The sequence below is a fragment of the Aquarana catesbeiana genome, linkage group LG11, assembly GCF_042186555.1.
Source record: "Aquarana catesbeiana isolate 2022-GZ linkage group LG11, ASM4218655v1, whole genome shotgun sequence".
NCBI classification, from domain to species: Eukaryota; Metazoa; Chordata; class Amphibia; order Anura; family Ranidae; genus Aquarana; species Aquarana catesbeiana.
The window spans coordinates 230,734,596-230,757,021 of NC_133334.1; the positions used below are offsets into that span (position 1 = coordinate 230,734,596).

The 22,426-nt window shown below is 42.4% G+C and overlaps 1 protein-coding gene across 2 annotated transcripts in view; it reads right to left on the bottom strand.

The window, feature by feature from the left end:
• Nucleotides 1-12,521, bottom strand: part of LOC141112549 (inactive hydroxysteroid dehydrogenase-like protein 1) — an 89,519-nt gene extending 76,998 nt beyond the window's left edge. The window contains exon 1 of one of the 2 annotated variants that reach the window (XM_073605470.1): nucleotides 12,415-12,521. The gene's annotated coding sequence lies outside the window, so the exon portion shown is untranslated. The remainder of the gene's footprint in view (nucleotides 1-12,414) is intronic. The other variant, XM_073605469.1, reaches the window with a different exon arrangement.
• Between the last annotated feature and the right edge of the window lie 9,905 nt (nucleotides 12,522-22,426).

Genomic DNA, 22,426 nt, shown 5'->3' on the forward strand with positions numbered 1-22,426 from the left:
CCACCCAGATTGTGGAACATCCCTGGGACAGAGGCAAGTCAGTGATAAAGTCCATAGATAAATGGGTCCAGGGACAGGTAGGCATTGGTAGAGGACGTAGGAGACCGGGCGGCTTAGAGGTACTGCTCTTGCTTCTGGCACAAACTTCACAGGTCTGGACGAAGGCTAACACATCCTGCCTAATCGATGGCCACCAGAGGTTGCAAGAGATAATCTCAAAAGTTTGTCTAAACCCCGGATGTGCTGCAGGTTTTGATGCATGTACCTGCTGCAATACCTGCAAACGAAGAGCCAGGGGCACAAAAAGCATACCGGAGGGAGTGGAGGGAGGGGCTTCAGCCTGTGCGGGTAACAAGGCCTCAGAGATGTCAGTCTGGGTGAAAGCCAAAATCCTATCCTCAGAGATAATGGGTTGTGGAGGAAGCGGAGGAGGATACTCTGATAAAAAGCTGCGAGACAAGGCGTCAGCCTTAATGTTTTTTGGTCCTGGTAAATATGAAATTGTGAAGTCAAATCTGGAGAAGAACAATGACCACCTGGCTTGACGTGAGTTCAGTCTTTTAGCAGAATGGATGTATTCAAGGTTTTTGTAGTCAGTCAGAACTATGAATGGATAGCGAGCTCCCTCCAGCCAATGTCTCCATTCCTCCAAAGCGAGCTTTATGGCTAGAAGTTCTCTGTTGCCTATATCATAATTGCGCTCTGCTGGGGAATATTTCCGAGACAAGAAGGCACAGGGGTGGATGGCAGCATTTACAGGATCCTTTTGTGACAAAAGCGCCCCCACCCCTACTTCAGATGCATCTACCTCCACAATACAAGGTAGCTCAGGAACAGGATGGCGTAGGATTGGTGCAGAGGTAAAGGCTTTCTTTAACTGAGTGAAGGCTGCCTGGGCTTCAGTAGTCCATTTAAAGGTAGTCGGAGTCTTCCTGGTGAGAGAGGTGATGGGATGTGCAATGGTGGCAAAGTTCTTAATGAATTTTCGATAGAAATTTGCAAAGCCCAGGAAGCGCTGAACTGCCTTCAGGTCTGAAAGTGGTGCTCGGTCTAAAATGGCTTGAATCTTGGCTGGATCCATGGTGAGGCCTGTGTCAGAAATTAGGTAGCCTAAGAAAGGTACTTGTTTAACATGGAAAGAACATTTTTCAGGCTTTACAAAAAGGGAGTGAGTCTTTAATCGGGCCAATACCGAGCAGACATGTTTCTGATGTGTTTCAAGATTGGGAGAATATATCAAAATGTCATCTAAATATACCAGCATGAAGCGACCCAACATGTCACGGAAAATGTCATTCATAAAGTTCTGAAAGACAGCTGGTGCATTTCTGAGACCGAAAGGCATGACAAGACATTCGTAATGACCATCCTTGGTGTTAAGGGCTGTCTTCCACTCGTCGCCTGCACGTATGCGCCCCAGATTATAGGCTCCCCTTAAGTCCAGTTTGGAGAAGATTTTGGCTCCCTGGATTTGAGAGAACAATTCTGTGATGAGAGGAAGAGGATACCGATTGGGAACAGTTATTTTATTTAGACCTCTGTAATCAACACAAAGTCTCAGTCCCCCATCCTTCTTTGGGACAAAGAAGCATCCTGCTCCTGCGGGAGAAGTGGAGGGATGGATGAAACCCTTAGCTAGGTTTTCCTGGATGTATTCTTGCAAGGCAAGATTCTCTGGCTCAGACAGTGGAAAGACTCTCCCTCGAGGAGGTGTAGTGTCAGGCAAGAGGTCAATGGGACAATCATAACTGCGATGAGGTGGTAAAGTGTCAGCAATCCCTTTAGAAAACACATCCCAAAAGTCCTTATAACAAAGTGAAATCTGTTCCATTCCCACTTGACAGGTAGCAAGTCGAACAGGGTGCTGGATGCAGTTCCTTTTACACTGATTGGACCAATCCAGAATATTTCCTGTTCGCCAGTCAATTAAAGGATTGTGCTTCTGAAACCAAGGAAGGCCTAGGATCAAAGGAGTGGATGGAGAGTCAATGACAAGACATGAAATCTTCTCCCAATGCAAAACCCCCAATTGTAACTGGAAAGGGTTGGTGGCTTGGAGCACTAGATCTTGTGAGAGAGGCCGATTATCCATGGAAATCAGGCGGACTGGGCAATCTAGAGCATGAGTTTCCAGGGACAAAGAGGTAATCAGAGTCTTATCAATAAAATTCTCAGCGGCTCCAGAATCTACCAAGGCCAGCAGTTCATGAGCCCCTGTCCCAAAGTTAATGACAGCGGGTAAAAGAATACGATTGTCCCCCTGGGGAGATGAGAGCAGACCTAAGGTAACCTCCCCACAATTACCTAGGTCCTGGAGTTTCCTGGACGTGTAGGGCACGAACAGAGCATATGACTCTTGAGGCCACAATACAAGCAGAGTCCCATGTTACGCTGGCGCGTGTGTTCCTGGGCAGATAACAGGGTGCAGCCTAACTGCATAGGTTCTTCCTCAGATTTGGCACTGGAGGTGGAATAGTCAGGTGGCAAGGGAGGTATATAGTTTGCCACAGCTGTAGTTTGTTCTCGTCTCCTCTCTCGCTGGCGGCGGTCAATTCTAATGGCTAGACTCATAGCCTCCTCCAGTGAGGCTGGGTAGGAGAAGTTGACCAGAGCATCCTTAATTGCATCTGAAAGGCCCATTCTAAACTGGCTGCGGAGTGCTGCATCATTCCAGCCAGATTCCGGGGCCCACCTGCGAAACTCTGAGCAATACATTTCAGCTGTGGTAGTTCCTTGCTTTAAGTTACGCAGGGTTGATTCTGCAGTAGCAGCACGATCTGGATCATCATAAAGCAACCCTAGGGCTTCAAAGAAGGCATCTACTGTTAGCAAGGCTGGATGGTTTGGTTCCAGGTTAAAGGCCCAAGCCTGGGGGTCACCCTGTAGTAGAGAGATAATGATTTGAACCCTCTGAGTTTCAGGGCCAGACGAGGATGGCCTTAACTTGAAATATAATTTGCAGCTGTTTTTAAAGTTGCAAAACCCTTTACGGTCACCAGAAAACCGGTCAGGCAAAGGAATTTTTGGTTCAGATGGAGTTTTTGTAGCGGTGGTAATAGAAGTAGATTGCACCTTGGTGAGCTCTGTGGCCATTTCCTGAACTTGATGGGATAAGCAGCAAAGTTCCTGTGCAAACAACTGAGCCTGCTCAGGATCCATGATAGGTTTCCTTTATTATGTATGGTTCGTGTTAATGTCAGGCTAGGAGCATATAACAGGTAACAGTTCAGGTGTTCTGATTATGCAGAGTTCAAAGAACAAGAGCACATACCATGAGCAGGTCTGAGCAGAGCAGGTCAGCTGGGACTTGCAGTTAACCGCTGTAGATGTAGGTAGATGTTTGCTGGACCTTGTAGTTCACCGCTGCAGATGAGGATAGATGGTGTCTGGTGCTTGTAGTTCACCGCTGCAGGTGAGGATAGATGTCTGGTGCTTGTAGTTCACCGCTGCAGATGAAGGTACTACAGTAGAATCAGGCAAAGCGTAGTCTAGGTAAACTGGGTCATACACAGGAAGATCAGAGTCCAAACGGTACCGAATCAGAAGCAAGCAAACAGGGTCAAACGAGCCGGGTCATACACGAAATACACAGAGCAGATATCAACTGGATCAAACACAAGGTAAACTCTAACACGAGCAATGATTGAATGCTAAACAATAGAAAGCAGCGCTAATCCCCCAAATTAAATAAATGCAGTGAATAATCAAAAGTTGGTGTAAAATTATTAAAACACTCAATAAATCAATATGGTCAGAAAAGAACTAAAAAGTCCATCTTCTTATTCATCTGTGAAAAAATAAAGCGGCATATGTCAGAATGGTGACACAAAGTTCATATCGTGCATAGAGAATAACAGGATTAGTGGCCCACGGTAAGTACTTCAACCTCCACCACACCACCAGTGCTAAGAGAAATGCTCGCTTACCAGATGGCAAGCAAAGGATGCTTGCGGCCTATACCTGGCCAGGGCCTTTATCCAATGTAGGGACACAAGAGATCTCCGGAGAAACCCGTCTAGGGGGTCAGCATGGAATCGCCAAACTTGTCAGCCAAGGACCGTGACCAGGTAGGATACCGTAATATTCAGATGTTCCCAGAATATAAAGGAATCACCATAGCGTAACATTGTAAAACATCATTTATTTAAAAGAACGAAAAGCCACTTACAATAAACGTAGCAAATAAAAGCAGTTTGGCCGGCCGGCTTGTACGGACACCCGTCCTTCGAACACAGCACGCGAGACGTCAGCACGTCAGCTCCTCCCGACGAGCGTTTCGTCATATAATGACGTCGTCTGGGGCACTTGATGATTGAATTGAATGATTGAATGCTGATACAAGTGATTTAAAGGTGAGCTGGCCAATCATTGTTGTTTCCCAGGCAAAGGCTGTGTCAGGTGAGTTGTGCTGGGTCCTAAAGGGATCCTAGTACTGACACTCAGTCTTTATATTTGTTCTGCCCATTATTAGCACTCATTTAATTTTGTGATTACTATTGTGATGTATAGAGGAACATCGGGGATGTGAGCTACTCTAAATATGCCACTGGTAAAAAAAAGTGTCCCTGAAAATCTTTTTGAAATGTTGGCAACTATGCACTTGGGCACTGCCCAAGGGCCCCTGGGTCAGTAGGGGGCCCCATGAGAGGCTCCTGGGATCCTGTGATATTAAAGCGGTAGTAAACTTCACTAACATTATTACTTTTTAGAGGCCCTGAGGTAGGTTATGCCATGATGTACAAGTATGCACAGCATATTAGCACATTAGGGTCAGTAGGGGGCCCCATGAGAGGCTCCTGGGATCCTGTGATATTAAAGCAGTAGTAAACTTCACTAACATTATTACTTTTTAGAGGCCCTGAGGTAGGTTATGCCATGATGTACAAGTATGCACAGCATATTAGCACATTAGGGTACACTTACCTGTCAGACTGAGCCCTCCAGGGTTGCGCTGTGATCATTCCGGCGGGTCCCGGGCGCTTCCATCTTCACCCTGTCTTCCTTCTGGGTTCTGTGCCTTCGGTCACTTGCCTTGGCCGGGCTGCGTTGATGTCACTCCCAGGTTATGCTCATGCACATCTCCTCTCTCACCCCCCCCTCTCTCATCCTCCCTCCCTTACCCCTCACCCCTTTCTCTCTCTCTCTCATCCCCCCTCTCTATTTAACTTAATTTGTTATAACAAAAAATTGTTTGCATTCTTTTTTTTTCATAAAAAGCCCCACCAAAATCCTCAGCACCGGGCCCATGATGTTCTTAATCTGGCCCTGGTTACAGCACAGTGAGCATACACTTATGTCCAGTAAATTAGAAACTTCATGCATCCCTCCCCTGTTTTGTTACCAACCTGCACCATGTAGTGAAAATAGGTAGATTGAATGTTCAGGTCCAAATAGCTTCATATAAACAATACATGAGAAACTGAATGGGTGTTAACCCTTTACTATAGAAAACTGTTGCTTATAAAATGGGGGTTCTTAGTTGCCATATATTGCAATACGTGTTCAAGCTTGCCAACTGCGTCAAAGTGATCCCTCTCTGGCCAGTCCTAACACTTTGCAGATTTGCCAACTCTTATTTGCTAAAATAACTACTCTTGAGAATGTGAATATTTGTGGGCTAATTTACGAAACGTTTGCGCCATGAGTTGAGGCGCACGCCAAGCCACAATGCACATTTTCATATTTATGAAACGTTTGCGCCGGTAACAGAATGCTAATCCCTATTTACTATAGTGATCTCGGCGCACGGGAGAATGAAATCTGAGTGCCACTATGGACATGGCGCACGGCATCTTCAATTTAATATTAACAGAAGATGGAGGTGCCAATATTATGGGGTGATGTGGGGTGATGTGAGGAAGTTTAGTAACAACTGCCCAAGTAACAAATATGCCCAAAATAGAATGAGAAAGTAACTTTTTCTGAGCAAGCCTCCTGTGCCTGCAAGTACATTTAGAACTGTGTGAGATCAATTTATAAACTGCGCATGCGCAAGGGGCTCTTGTGCTCGTTCGAATGCGTTTGTTCACTGCATGGCCAAAATCTTAGTAAATGTCAAGCAACGCAAATGCAATTGCGTGGGTTGAACGGGCGCAACTCTAAACTTGACAATTTTTTGTTTACGCTGGTTCACCTTTATGTATTTTTTAAAGGAGATTTGCACACAGGTCATGTTAGCATGTTACGTTGCCAACATGTGACATGCACCTTGTTAAAATTATGTAAAAAGACTCTCGCTCCTCTTGCTCCTCCCAAAAGGGCATTTAACCTTCCCCCTTTAATGCATATGATTTCCTTGGGCTAGCTTTTGCTTTTAAAGGGGAACTCCACACTCCATTCTGCAATGCTCTTGTCTCCCCCTTCTAATGCATATGATTTCCATGGGCTAACTTTTGCTTTTAAAGGGGAACTCCACACTCCACTCCATTCTCAAAAGGCTGTGAGCTGCCTTCATCAATCCAAACCACATCTTTTTTAAGAGCATACAACAGGGCCAGCTAGGAAAGGTGCGAGGAGAGCGATCACCCAATTCCCTCCTGAACCATACAAGGCCACATGCACTCAACATAGGTGGCTGCCTTTGGGGCATGTTGGGCTCAGCCCAATAACAACCACAAAGCACCTTGTACCCACTAGTTTAAAGGGGCTTTCCACATTCTGCAAAGCCCCCTGTCTGCAGCCCCACGCAACCCCAGCCTAGGGTTGTGTGGAAGAGGCCCTTGTCCCCCTGAATATGGGAACAAGGTGGTTGACTTTTGGGGTGCTCGGGTCCCTCCTGCCCCCAAGCATACACCCACCTTTCATGGGCTGGCTTGCTGTGTGTTTGGCTAGGGGTTTGTTAGTATGTGGGAGGGGCACAATATTTTTTTAGTTTGGCGTGGTATTTTTCACGTGGGGGTTCTCATTTTAAGCCTTTACAGCCCCAAATGGCCTTGTATGTATTGGGGGGGCAGGCTATTTTTGGTTTTGTGTTAAAATCTTGCAGCTGCAATGTCGATTTGTACGTTTTCTCTAAAGCTGTACATCTTTGAAGCAGCATTTTGGATACATGCTACAGATGCACCACTTTACAGGCAGAGTAAACCCCCCCCCCCCCCAAGTTACTAGCTTTAGGGCTAGTTCACTCTATAGAAACGCAGTTCAGATGTGTTCCAGATGCTTTTCTGCATGTGCGTTTTTGATGCCTTCCAGTGCGTTTATGATATGTTTTTGGTGCGTTTTTGATGCAGTCCAGTACTTTTTTCCACCTTCTTTTTTCTTAACCTTAAATAAGGACATGTTGGATGATGTGTTTAATTTTGGACAGGGGGTGGCTTATTTTGTGCTAGCTGCATTTGGGTTGGTCTGGGCATTCTCAGGGACTTTGCTTTTTTCCTGTGCATTTTGGGGTGTGAAATGCATTTGGGTTGGTCTGGGCATGCTCAGGGACTTTAGTTTTTTTTTGTGCTTTTTGTGTGTGAACAGCACTTGGATGTTTCTGGGCATGCTCAGAGAGTGAGTTTTTTGGGTTAATAATTTAAGGACATCCTTAATAGGTGTGCCCACTTTGAGGTTCTGTCTCTGCATTGGGTGAACTTGCATTTTGTGTGTTTCATAGACTGTGCATGTGTTTTCAATTGCCTCATTAGCACGCAAACCTATGTTCTATAAAGCTTGCAGATAGCATTCTTTACCTTGCCCTGTAGGGTTAAGTGTGTGTCAGTCACATTTGGGTGTCCTTATCGAGTTTGTAACACATGTATTTTCACTTTGTATTTTGTTTGTTATGTCTTTGCAAAACAGATGTGTTTTTGAGCTTTTTTTTTTTTTTTTTCCTTGGTTTATTGTATTTTTTGGGTGGGGGATATTTTCCCCTCAAATATGTTTGATGTTGTCAATATGTGTAATTTGTAGGTTGTTCACTTTGATTTAATTGTCTGTGCTGCATTATTTTGCAAAATCTTTCTCAAGATGTTGTGACCAGGGCCTTTTTTCAGCAGGAACTAGGGGGAACTCAGTTCCACCACCTCTGGCTCAGGACTTCTGCTCCCTGCTCACCACTATCACTTGGTAACACTGAAGTCCAGCTTCTGCGTTTACAAGTGATAGCTTATCTTTCAGTAGCTCCCACAGGTCAGATCTCCTGCGCAGATTCCACTGGACAGGGACAAGGGAGATACAGAACAGGTGGACAGGGTTCAGTGCAGTCATGGGCAGGAGAGGGTGCACGGTAGGCTTCACCCTCTGTGGTTTCCTTTTTTTCCCTGGTGACCAGTAGTTGATGCTCCTACTGCATGATATCCCTTGCAAGTGACTGTAGTATAGTATGCTGGGAGGTACTACAGCCGGATAGGTGCTTCAGCTTAATATTGCAACAAAGGTAAGAAATATGACAGATGGTGGAGCTTTTAAGGAGGGGGAGAAGATGAGGGCAGTGGAGGGAGGGGTTGTATGCAAAGGGAAGAGCTACTATTTGATGCCATTTGGCAGGTATGTGTGTGTGGCGGGCATGGTTGAGTTCCTGCACCTATTCTCTGAGAAAAAAAAGCCCTGGTTGTGACTAATGTTTAAATCCTTAATAGATATCCATTTGTGGGTGCAGTCCTTTTAACTCATGTTAACCATATTCTGTTAGTGTCTCAAATTAACATACATGTGTTTTTTTGCTTTCCTTGCTCTTTTCCAAGTTCTGTTTTGTTGACCAATAAAATTTGTAGCAAATTTTTATGTTGTGTGATTTATTTATTTTTTATTACTTTTTCATGTAAGATTTCCCAGCTGCAGCTTAACTAGGCTGATTGGCATGGAAAAATTCTTAGGTATTTTTGGTTTTATTAAAGGCAAATCCATTCTGCAATACAAGTGTAGTCGCTGAAAATCTGAGGGGAAGCACTGGTGATTTTAACATCCAATCATGTAGAGGCAAAAATGGTGTTTTTTGATTTTCCTTGCATGTCCCCCTCCTATCTCCACCAACTGCATTGTAGTGCAAAGTGGATTTGACTTTAGTAAATAAATCCCAAGTTCAAGAAACCTAATTTGGGGTGTACAGAGCAAAACTCTAGAGTGCAGTTTACCTAATGGGGAAGCTATTTAGATTGACCTATGTGTCCCCAAGGAAAGATATTGGTAGGGTTTTACCCTCACTTCCTGTTTGGCTATGTGACAGGAAGTGAATAAATTTGAAGGAGAAAGTGGCAAAATTTGGGAGGTGTCTTCACCCTATCAGGGGTGCAGACATCCCCCAAAACTGACAAGACTTCTAATCCCTCTGCACTCTATCCCCAAGCAAAAATAAGAAGGGATTTCATTTAGTTTAACTTTGCAAAGACACATTCCTAAGTTTAACAGTGATGCATGTCAATGGCCCATTTAGATCTTGTTTAATATAAAAAACCAGTTGCCTTTCACTATAAACATTTGTTAGTCCAGTCCTGGAAATCTGCATCTGCTTTACTATTAATTTACATCCAACTATGGATTCCTGCAGCTAAATGCACTAAATGCATCTAGATGCGCGAATGCTGTGTACGCATAGGTATGTGTCCATGGTGCATATCTGTTTCCCAGAAGTGGTGGACAGCACACAAGAATGACATCACGCCCCTTCGGGAAGTTGCTTGTACTGCTGCTAATTTCTTACCACCACCATGCCCCGCTCACTGTTCTCTGAGGAAGAGATGATCCTTATTTGCAAATTAAGAAAATAATTTTATTTTTTTTAACATGGGGTGGTGTTTGTGTGGGTCCCTAACACACATTCAGACATATTAGGGCCAATTTACCTACCAGCATGTTTTTAGAGTGTGGGAGGAAACCAAAGTACCTGGAGGAAACCCACGCAGGCACAGGGAGAACATGCAAACTCCAGGCAGATGGTGTCAGGGGTGGGATTTGAACCAGCGACCCTTTTTGCTGCTAGGTGAAAGTGCTAACCACTACACCAGCGTGCTGCCCAAATATATATCTATAGATGTAGGTTCTTGTGTCCACCAGCAGAGAGAAGTTGGGTAGATGCCACACTCCCAATTCTGGAGGCATAATAATGGTCTAGCACAGGGGTTTTCAAACTACGGTCCTCCAGTTCAGGAATTACAATTCCCATCATGCCTAGTCATGTCTGTGAATGTGAGGGTTTTACAATGCCTCATGGGATGTGTAGTTTCTCAACAGATGGAGAGTCGTAGTTTGAAGATTCCTGATCACTCTAGCATGTCTTGAAAAAAGGTGGTTTCTTGTACAATGCCCAAGAAATATCAATAGGAAAATACAAGTGGGTCATGGCACATCTACATGACAAATTTGGCACTTAAGATGGTCGTGCACTATGCAATCTGATTGGCCAATCGCTGTACAACTCGATATTTCGGCTAAATAGGTAATAGGAAGACGCACTTGAACAATTAATTCAAATTATATGAAATCAAACAGTCTCTTGCACTAAATCTAATTTTTGTAAGATCTAACTGATTGCAGTGTATTGTCACCTTTAAAGATCAAGATCGGAAAATATTAATTCATTGGGTTTAGAAACACTTCTCTGTTCTTTGTAATGTATTGAAAGATTTGGGTACAAATAGAAAAAAACACATTTCAAAGATGTATTAGAAGTAAAAGGAATGAGATTAGCATCAAAAGGGTTAATTCACTGAGAACACCTACTAATTGCCTAACAAGACACATCCAATGAAATGAAATTAACCAATTGGATTGGGCGTGCGCTATTATCAATGAGAAAACTACAGTTACCCTAGCACCAGTTGCAGTTTACATATTTATTATCATCTGCGTGCCGGTTCGCAGTTCAATCAATGACGTTTCCAATTAAGGTGTAAACCGGCGCAGCGCATTCGTCTTAGTAAATCACCCTCATAGTGTCAAAATGGGGCAGACACAGCTGGAGGTAGAAACCGCTCAGGACCAGAATAAAGTGTGTACCTCCACAATGGGAAAAAATACAAAGTTTAAGAGGGTGGACAGCACCAACAGGTAAAGCTAGTTATGCAAATAATAAGGTGGATCCCATAATAAACACAAATATATTTATATATATATATATATATATATATATATATATATATATATATATATATTACCCATTCAGTTTCTCATGTGTTGTATATAAGAAGCTATTTGGACCTGAACATTTATTCTACCTATTTTCACTGCATGGTGCAGGTTGGTAACAATAAAGGGCAGGGATGTCTGAAGTTTTTAATTTACTGGATAAAAGTGTATGCTCACTGTGCTGTAACACCTTTGTATTATATACAATATATATTCGTATATATACACACGCACAAAACAACACATAGATAACAAATACAATAGGTGGTGAGGGCCTCTAAATCCGAGAGTCTCAAACTATAGGGAGCACCAGCCCGGTATATAATAAAAAAACAAAAAGTGTTATGTGGAAAGTGGGCTTTTTATAAGGTTTTTCTCATAGGTCTTTGACAGTAAATCACAAAAGGTATGTATAAATTTCTTTAAAGATAAAATGTTTTTCATTACATACAAAATATCATATCAAAAGTCTCCGTGCAACACGTGTTATATTATGTCTGATACAGGTATTTGTGCATATAGTTGCCCTAACTTTTTGATACGGTATTTTGTATGTAATAAAAAACATTTTTATTTTTAAAGAAATTTATACCTACCTTTGTGATTTACTTTTAGAAATGTCTACCAAAAGCATTTTTTGTAAACATGCCATTTGCTGTCCCCCTAAGGCTCCATTCACACCAATGTGTTTTTTCATGCTTTTTGGGGGTATTTTTGCAAAAAAGTAGGACTTTTTTTTTTTATCATGGGTTTCTATGGAACACGTTCACATCAATGCATTTTTGTGCTGCTGCGTGTTTGGAAAGGGTCAAGGACTTTTGTAAACGCAAAACTGTGCTTTTTTGGTTCAATAGACTTCAATGGAGAAGCTGCAGAAAAGCATGTAGTGCACTTTTACTGCTATTTTGCGAGTTTTTAAATCTACCCAACAACAAATCACCCCCCTCCCCCCCAAAAAAAATTTTTTTTTAAAAAAGCATAAAAGACGTCAAATTGCTGAAAAATCGTGGTAAAAAAAAAAACATGGAAAGCATAGCAAAAAGCACTGCAGAAAAGCTCAAAACAAACTACAGGAGGTGTGAATGGAGCCTAAAAATATGTTTTGAGAAAGAGAAACTAAACACATATTTCCTTAAAATCAACAGGACCTGATGATAATTTCACAAAAAAGCTAATATTTCAAAATATTAAATATTGTACATTTTATAAAAACATCAATGATATCTTTTTATCTTGAGAAAGGTATACAAAGTGATAACTAGCTTCAATGACCTCTTGACTGATTGATCAGATGGCATTGTAAAATGTTTTGCACTGTAAAATAATCATAGGATGACTATATATACATTTTATAGCAATAGTAATTACCTGTCAGTAAGTAGCTGCAATGAGGAGTACGTTTATAACAGATAAGTAGCTGGGAAATAAGGGAAAGGGGCAGAGACTGTAGAAATAGTTGTTATAACATGCCATATATATTAGTATGTAAATAGTACCTAGGAGGGTGGAAAACTGGCAGAGACAAAGAATGGTAATGAACAAACAAGTCTTTGCAGATATTTAAATTAATGGAAACATTTGTGTGACAAATAAATAACAAATGAATAAACAGCTATGCATTTAAATCAAATAAATTATTGAAAACCACAAATAAATTCCATCAATAACAAAGCTCTTTGAACAAACTTTTGGGGCTACACATTTGGATGGTGACTGGAAGAAAATCCCTAAGTGACCATGCTAATACAGCTAATATTAAAAACAAATAAATTATGTAACATTGAGTAAATACAATAAAGATATAGGAATATAAATATAAGCATGAATAAGTGACATATTTGGCACCCATTAGTCTTCTTTATTGATAAACAGAAAACAGATTTTTTTTTTTTTTTTTTTTGCGGGCCTGTGTGTTTCACATCAGAGCACATTGTCAGGGGAACAGGAGCGTGAACCAGGTATACTGTGTTCAAAATATATAAACTCAACCATCCAGGTCACCCGGCACATGCCAATGACATATTTGGCAACCCATTAGTCTATCAAATAAACTAAGTGTATGCTACCTAAATGAGTAACCTTTAAAATAACCTTTTACTTCATTAAAGAAGTCTCATTTTTTTCATATTTTAAATCCTAAAAGGAAGCCCCCAGGGCACCTAGTGCATGGAGCACTTGGCCCAGTTTTGATTCATGACTGCAATTTATTAGAAAAGAACATCTTTTTCTATATTTTATGATGGCTGTAACTCCAACCCAGGCATAAGCCCAATGCATGGGTGTTCCCGTGGGGGGTACGTACAGCACCGAGTCCTCACCTTCATTCTCCACATTCATTCTGGATGTCCTGAGTGCAGAGCCAGGACACAGAGCAGTGTTAATAGACATTGTGGCAATGGAAAGGTAAAATGAATCTTTTAGAGTCATAGTAATAGCTTGGGGCTTATGTTCTTATCATTCCATTGCTGTGAATGCTAAGCGCTGCCATTCACAACAACACAAGGCACCAGCTATTACTATGACTGTAAAACATGAATCAACTCCTATTTTTTAATTGTCCAATCTCATCGGAAAAAAACATTTTTGCCTCCTATATGGTATACTCATTTAGGAGATTCCTGGTGTACTTGTGATGTCTGCAGTCTCTCCTTCTGTGTCTTAAAAGCTACCTTGTTTATATTACGTAATGGAAGTGGTACTACCAGTGCCAGATTTAGACTTTGGGGGGCCCAGGGCACTTCCAGTTTGGGTGCCCCTAACATTACACAGGTAATTGGAACGGGCAAGTTATACATCACAGTTATGCATCACACTTCAATAATTACAAAAAGTCTTTTTTCCTTCAGTTGCATCTACAAAACCTTTAAAGCATAACTCCACTTTTGTTGAGAAAAAAAAATTCCACTCTGGGTGATCTATGTACATTACAAGGATTGTAGCCTCCCTAGCGGTATGATTATGTCAGATTTTTGCGTCTCAAAGCGGTACAATTGTTTTTCATAGAAATTTAGCGTTTTATATTGTAGGCCTGTAATTCTTAGCAATAACACACTTAAATCTGTCCAAACAAGAGTCTAGTAGATATCCCGGGTATGATAAAGTTTGAAACACAAAATCATAAATTATAATATAATAAATAACTATAAATAATTATAAAAAATAATAATATAATAATAATAATAAAACAAATTTCCCCACGATTTACTATTGCTCAATTCTGCAAGTGTTCTAATTTACTATCGCTGTTTTCTAGCTGGTCTAAAACCACTTTTTGATGTAAAGGGACACTTTTTGGTTGCTATGGACAATCTCAAGTTTCCAGGCAGAAAGAACAGTATATATAATATAAAACTGCATACAGGGCATTGGACAAAGCACTAGGCACGCAAGGGATGTGAAATGATTTCATACAGTAATGTAATCTGTAAGATTACAGTGTACTGTATGTGTTATGAATTTTCTATTTTTTTAAAATTTGCCGCCAGGCTCCGCCCCCGTGCCTCGCGGCGCTCGCAGGGAACAGAGCCTGGCACACAGAGGCATCGGGCAGAGGACACAGCCCACAGGGACATCGCAGGATCCTGGGGACAAGGTAAGTAACCTGCACAAGGATCCTGCAATGCAATTCCGAGTGTGGCTCGGTGTCACCGCTAATGGTACTGAAATTTAACCCCTAGCCACACTCGGGAAAACCACCAGGGAGGTTAACAAACTTTTTTGCAGATCCCTACCTTTTGTTATTCTGAAGAAATCCGTTTCTTCCTCTTTGTCCTTGTGCTCAGTGAGTCTAATGGGAGTGGTTTCATAATTATCAATCAGCTGTGCACCTGCAGGGCTCTAATAAGGAAAACTGCTGGGCCTTTATCCCATTAGATGTGATTTCCTATTAAAAGTATCTGACCAAAAATGACATTTTTGTTGCAGGGGATGCCGGAAATCTGACTTGTATCTTAGTGCAGACTTCTGGGAAAATTAGTGAGCCAATCACAAAAGCAGGAAATTATGTTTCTGGGGGGGGTGTTCTGTACACACTCTGTGTACAGAACACCTCCAGATTGCCATATTTCATTGCATTTTCAGAAAAATACAGCACTGCAGATTGAAAAGGAAAGGTAATTTTTAATAACATTCAATTACAGTATGACTTGTGTCACAATTGTACGCGTGATATTATTTTTTCTTTATTTGCCGTTTTCTTTCCCCACAAAAGTGGAGCTACCCTTTAAGCTGGCCATAGATGTATCAAATCTCGGCCAGTTCAGCAGGGACAGGCCGAGATTCGATCCATCTATGGGCAGGTTGGTTGTCAATGGATCGACTTGGGTACAGCGTGTAAACATGGGTAAACACAGTACACGTTTACCTGCATCAAGCAATTTTTTGGCTGCCAGAAACAAACATCAGGAGCAGTTGTTTTCAACATCTAGTGTGCATGTACCATAAAGAGCTACATTAAAATGGTTGTAAACCCTTACAGACCACTTTCACCTACAGGTAAGCCTAGATTAAGGCTTACCTGTAGGTGCTTGAAATATCTCCTAAACCTACATGGTTTAGGAGATATTTACTATTTTCCTGAACGATGCTTTCTTCTGCACATGCGCCGATGTATTCGGCGCATGCGCACTCTTGAAAGGGCACGCTATGCCGTTTCAAGCTGGGGTCATGCTGTGACTGGTGGCTCCCGCGCGCATGCGCGGTTGTGACGTCACGCGACTCCGGCCAGTCACAGAGCCGGAGTTCGCGGAGGGGTGAAGAATGGATGCTTGCTGCCTGTGAGGAAATCGGGGACATCGCAGGCTCCTGTGTCAGGTAGGTGACATATAATGGGCTACTATGCAATGCATAGTAGCCCAGTATGCTTTACCTTTGCAGGGAAACAAAGAGAAAGTAAAACCCATCAGGGTTTTCTTCCTTTTTAATTGAGGGAGGGAGGGGGTGCAACTGGGTCTGCATTTCTCCCCATTCTCCTGCATTCTGCATGGCTAGGCTGTAAAAATGGAAGATCAGCACTGCAGATTACAGTGGGAGAACAGCTCCCCATTCTCCTGCATTCTGCATGGCTAGGCTGTAAAAATGGAAGATTAGCACTGCAGATTACAGTGGGAGAACAGCTAGTTTGAATGCCAGAACAGCCAAAGTTTGGTCCAAGCTTGTGTTCAGACCAAACCTTAACCTCATCCCTAATACCGTATTTTCCGGTGTATAAGACGACCTTTTGCACTTGAAAAAAAACAGGCAAAAAGCGGGTGTCATTTTATACGCCGGGTATCAAATGCAGCCGGCTGTATGTCGTATATGTTGTATTCATTAATAGAATACATTGCTCGTCGTGATTGGCTCAGCGCGGTATAGCTCAAACTTCCATTAAGAAGAAGGAAATATAGGCAATATGAGGCCTCAGAAGGGTGGGTCGCCCTATACAATGAGTATAGGCAAGTACTGTAGAAATACAGTAGAATTAGGGGGTCGTCTTATACACCCGGTCGCCTTATACACCGGAAAATATGGTAGGAAGGTGAAGATTAAAAGAACTTACCTAATATTGGAGGGGTGTTAGATGTTGGCAGCAAGTTATTTAAGAGTAAAAGAAGCACAGAAAATGCAAGTACAACAATTATTTTAAAGCCAAGCCTTTCTGCAGACTCCATCCTCATAAACATACCGATAGCATCCAAGAGAACCATGAAGCATGCTGGGAGGGTGAGGGTAATGGATAAACTACAGGTACTCTTTTTAATGTTATCTAAAAAAGAAAAAAGACAATATAAGTTAGCGGACAAAGATAGATTTGTTAAAAAGCCTTGGTAATCTGATCACATCTGAAAGTTAAGCTAGAGTTTCATCTGAATTGCCTGGTGGTGCTGTAGAGGTTGGAGGGAGGGACAACAGTGTTTGGCAATTAATATTTAAGGGAGTGTTAGATGCCTGTGTCCCCCACCAAAGACATTGATGGAGGGTGCAGTGCTGAAACGGAGGAACAATAAGAGGCAAAGGCCGATGGAGGAGTGTATTACAGCATCTCCTGCAGGAAACCTTATTCTTACAGGTTCACTTTAAGCAGGTATTAATATAAAAAATTACCACACTTGGTGTCCCTCAGTTGAGACATAATTCCCCCACATTCTCATTTAGGGCAAAGTGACAGTGGTTTTTATAAAGGTCCCTAACCCACTGTCAGGAACTATGTATCAGGCCGAGACAGAAATGCGGTAAAAATCACACCTTTTAATGTAATGATAAAAATGGTACAGATTAGTAAACATAGTCAAAACATAAACAGGGATCGGAAGCCAAAGCGGGTAGTCAGACAGGAACCATGAATCAGACCGAGATAGAAATGCAGTAAAAATCACACACCTTTTAATGCAATGGTAAAAATGGTACAGATCAGTAAACCAGGGATCGGAAGCCAAAGCGGGTAGTCAGACAAGCCAGTAATCAGGAAACCAGAGATCAGCGTAGTCAGAGGCTGAAGAACAGGACCAGGAACCAGAAGGGACGTCAGCCGGGCAAAGTCTTTCACAGGAAAACAGCAGAGAAACTCCAGATATGTTGACAAGACGAAGACAGAAAAGGAATGAACAAGGCAGTTTAAATAGCCAGAAGGGGCTGGCTGTAGGCGGGACTGCCGAGTTGATAATGATAACCAGATGAGCCACTAAAGAATCAATGAGTGCTGATAATTATCTCACAGCTGAGCAGCCTGAGCACAGAGAAAAGAGCTGCTAAGAGCCCAGCCCCCTCAGAAGGGCACCAGGTTTGAGGGGAAAACATCTATGGAAAGCACATTGGAGGACAGGAGCATGTACGTCCAAGGTTAAGACCTAAGAGTGTTCCTCCGGACCATACCCTTTCCAATGAACAAGGTACTGTATGCACCCACAGAACCTACGGGAGTCAATGATCGATTGTATCTCATACTCTTCAAGGTTCTCAACCTCAACCGGTTGAGGATGTGGTACCGAGGTGGTGAAGCAGTTGCACACCAAAGGTTTTAATAAGTAAACATGGAATACATTCGAAATATGCACGTTAGAAGGAAGGTCTAATATGTAAGCCACTGGGTTGATCCTACGGAAAATATGGAAAGGCCTAATATACCTCGGTGCCATTTTCAGTGAGGGAACACAGAGTCAGAGGTTATGAGATGACAGCCAGACCCTCCCTCTCACCAACCTGGTAGGAAGGCGCATTTAGGCGTCGGCGGTCAGCATGGAGTCTGTACCCATCACTGGCACGTTGCAAGGACTCTTGGACCTGCACCCAAGTGGAGCGGATATCACGGAGATGCCTCTCTAATGCTGGGATTCTTTAATGAACAAATGTGTCAGGCAACATGGATGGTTGGAAACCATTATTTGCCATAAACCGAGACAATCAGGAAGTGGCATTGATGCCACTATTGTGAGCAAACTCCGCCCAAGGTAAGAGGTCAGAAATATAGCAACGTGGGAACTGTTCCAAGGCTTGGTTGGCTCATTCTGAGGCCCCATTGGACTGTAGGTTATAGGCTGAGAAAAAGGGAAATCTGAAATCAAAACTGTGCACAAAAGGCTTGCCAAAAACTGGACACAAACTTGCTACCCCTGTCTGAGATGATAACCTTGGGTAGCCCATGTAATTGAAAGACCTCCTGAGTGAACATGGAAGCAAGTTCTTTGGATAATTTCAACTTGTTAAGTGGAATGCAATGAGACATCTTCAAGAACCGGTCAACCGCCATAAGAATAACTGTGTAGCCCTGGGAGTTGGGTAACTCCACAATAAAATCCATAGACAAGTAGGTCCAAGGCCTCTCTCTATTGGGTATGGGTTGTAGGAGGCCCACTGGAAGGTGTCCTGGTGTTTTAGTCTGAGCACACACGGAACAAGTGGCTACGAAGGCAGTTATATCAGCACAGAAACTAGGCCACCAGATTTGTTGAGAAATAGACCAGATGAGCTCATTCCTCCCTGGGTGACCAGCTGCCTTGGGAGAATGGTATGTCTGGAGCAAAGCAGTGCAGAGATTCTCGGGGGCAAAGCGGTGGTCACAAGGTTTTTCAAGAGGAGAATGGGTCTGAGCAGCAAGAATTCTGTTACCCAACAGTAAAGTGAGACTAGTGTGAATAGAGTCTAGAATGCGATCTGGAGGTATCACAGGAGTAGGAACCGATTCCGTCTTGGAGGAGGAGGAAAACTGTTGTGACAATGCATCAGCCCTTACATTCTTAGTACCGTGTAAGAATGAGACTATGTAACTGAAGCTTGACAGAAAAAGAGCCCATCGTACCCTTCTGGGAGATAAGCATTTTTCCTCAGACAAGAATGTGAGATTCTTATGGCCAGTCAAAATGAGGACCATACATAGCCCAGTAGCATAAGATTTAATATTTAAACAGGGAGATTTCTTTCTCTCCCTTTCATTTCTCTGCTGGACACCACGGAGGTAGGAGGGAAGGATCTCTCCTCCTCACTTCACTGAAAGTTTGAAATACTCCTGCAAGGTAGGCAGCTCCATTTAATGCTAATTTTTGGATTGTCCTATCCACTATTCCCCTACCCAAAATGGCTTCTGATTTAATTCAATTTAAAGTAAATCTTATGCTACTGGGCTATGTATATGGCTAATGTGCTGGACTCAAATGCAGGCTGATTTTGATCTTTCCTGTTCCAGACTGTCCCTACCTCTCCCCCATACTGAGGTTTTCTTCCTATTTACATCCTATGGTTGGTGCTCCTGTCCCATTAAACACCCAGAATGTCTTATGTTATCAAAATTGATTTTATCATCTAAAGTCTCTCCAGGTAAAATCTTAATAATATAATGAATTTTGATTGAATACAATCAATTAACTTTCTTTTCTTAAAAATTTTAATATTCAAATATTCATTTTTTCAACCATATGCGTCCTGTCTTTTTCAGTTAGGACAATATACAAAACTTTGATTATAAAAATATTGCCTCTGCAAGCAAACCGGTGATCCAGGAATCTCAACGAGAAGGGGTTTAACCTAGGGATTAACCTTTTCATTATCTGGCAAATTCTCAGCCTCATTTTATAAATATTGTCTCTGGGTAAGGCTACAGTTTGTTTTATTTTATTCTATTTCATTTTGTTTTTTTTTCATAAATTAAATAAATAATGACCTTTATAAATCTCATTCAATATTTTATTAAATTGATATTTCGACCTGTAAGAGTTGTCTCTACTATCAAATGTGTTTACATTTCATTCTGTACTGATGTCTTTTCTTTCTTTATGTAAATTTCAGTCTTACAAATGGTACCACATGATCTCCTGAAGAAGCTCCACAGAGCGAAACATGTTGAGAAAAAAAAGTGGTATCTGTATCATAAATTGTTGTTTGCATTTTATGAACTTTTTTGAAAAGTGTTGTAATATGTATGGCCTATCAATAGGCTTTTTTTAAACTTAATTGTAATAAAAATTTCTTTTTTATTCCAATATTGCTTGAACCAGTGGATATAATTTTTGATATTGACACCTTTAAAGTCCCAAGGCTTTATGCCTACAGCCCTTTCTTCCTATGTATCCCATCAATAGTCACAATGGCAAGTGGAGTGGCACAAACCTGCAGCGGAATAGAGTGCTTAGACACAAAGGCACTATCTATTAACAGGCCTGCAGCCCCAGAGTCGATTAGGGCCTGTGTATCACTGGATGACTCAGACCAAGAAAGGGTAACCAGAACTAGAGGCTTATCCTTCAGGATAACTTGGGAATGTAACAACGCCACCTAAGGTCTGTCCCTTACAGGACCTCAAGGTGCGGGCGTTTCCTGGAGGAGTAGGACAAGACTTCAAAAAGTGACCTGCCTGGTCACAATAAAGGCACAACCTCTCCCTCCTTCTAAAGGCCCTCTCCTTCGTAGAGAGACATGTGAAGCCCAACTACATTGGTTCTACTTCACTGGCAGACTCAGTAGTCGGTACCAGGAGGCATGGGAAGTGAGGAAGGCAAGGGTGGGAATGCAAAGCTCGGAGCCAAATGTACAGGAGGCTTCTGCAAGTGCTCCTTAAAGAAAGTTCTCTCTCAGAGTCTGGAGTCAATGAGAATGGCAAACATGATTAACTTCCCCAGATCCATAGGTATGTCTCAGGCTGCTATCTCATCTTTAATGCTATCTGAGAGACCATGAGAAAAAGCAGCCACGAGGGCCTCATTGTTCCAAGCAACCTCTGCTGCCAGAGTATGGAATTCAATGGCGTAATCGGCAACAGTTCTCGTACTCTGTTTGATGGATATGAGGCTCTTGGCAGCAGAAGTGGAGCGAGCGGGAAAGTCAAATATGCTCTTAAAGGAAGCCACAAACTCAAGGTAACTCAGGAGAATGGGTTTTTGCATCTCCCATAGAGGGTTTGCCCAGGCCAAGGCTCTATCAGAAAGCAAAGAAATAATGACGCCTATCTAGCTTCTGTCCATGGGAAACGCATGGGGCAGCATCTCAAAGTATATTCCAGCCTGGTTGAGAAACCCTCTGCATTGAACTGGATCGCCCCCAAATCGCTGGGGAAGTGGAGCGGAACCAGCCATACCTCTTACAGAGGTAATATTTAAGGCGGGTGCCTGCACAGACACTGGAGCAGCAGCAGGGATGGCCTGCAACACTGGTTGTAAAGGAAAACAACCACAGTGGAAGGATCCTGGTGAGTAGTGCGAATCCAGAGCGTCTGTAACGCTATGACAAACTGATTCATGCAGTAGTCCTGCTCAATCAATCTGGAAAAAAAATTACCACTCGGTGGATTTCTTGCATCTTCTGAATTCATGGCCTTCGCCTACTGTCAGAAACCATGAATCAGACTGACACAGACACTCAGTAAAAATCACACCTTTTATTGTTATGGTAAAAATGGTACAGATCAGTAAACATAGTCAAAACATAAGCCAGGGATCGGAAGCCAAAGCAGGTAGTCAGACAAGCTAGTAATCAGGAAACCAGAGATTAGAGTAGTTAGAGGCAAAAAAACAGGATCAGGAACCAGAAGATACGTCAGGCGGGCAAAGTCTTTCACAGCAGAGAAACTCCAGATATGTTGACAAGGTGACGTCAGGAAAGGAATGAACAAGGCAGTTTAAATAGCCAGAAGGGACTGGCTGTAGGCGGGACTGACGAGTAGGTAATGATAACCAGGTGAGCCACTGTGGAAACAATGAGTGCTGACAATTATCTGACAGCTGAGCACAGAGAAGAGAGCTGCTAAGAGCCCAGCCCTGACACCCACTTATACTCAACTTGCCAGCGCTCCCTTACTGCTCCTACCTCCATCATAGCAAGCAACAATACTCAGTGCTTCCTTTCAGCCAGAGCACTTTCACATGACTAAAGGAGTGATGTCAATGCTCACTTTAGTTTACGATACCAGCTGACA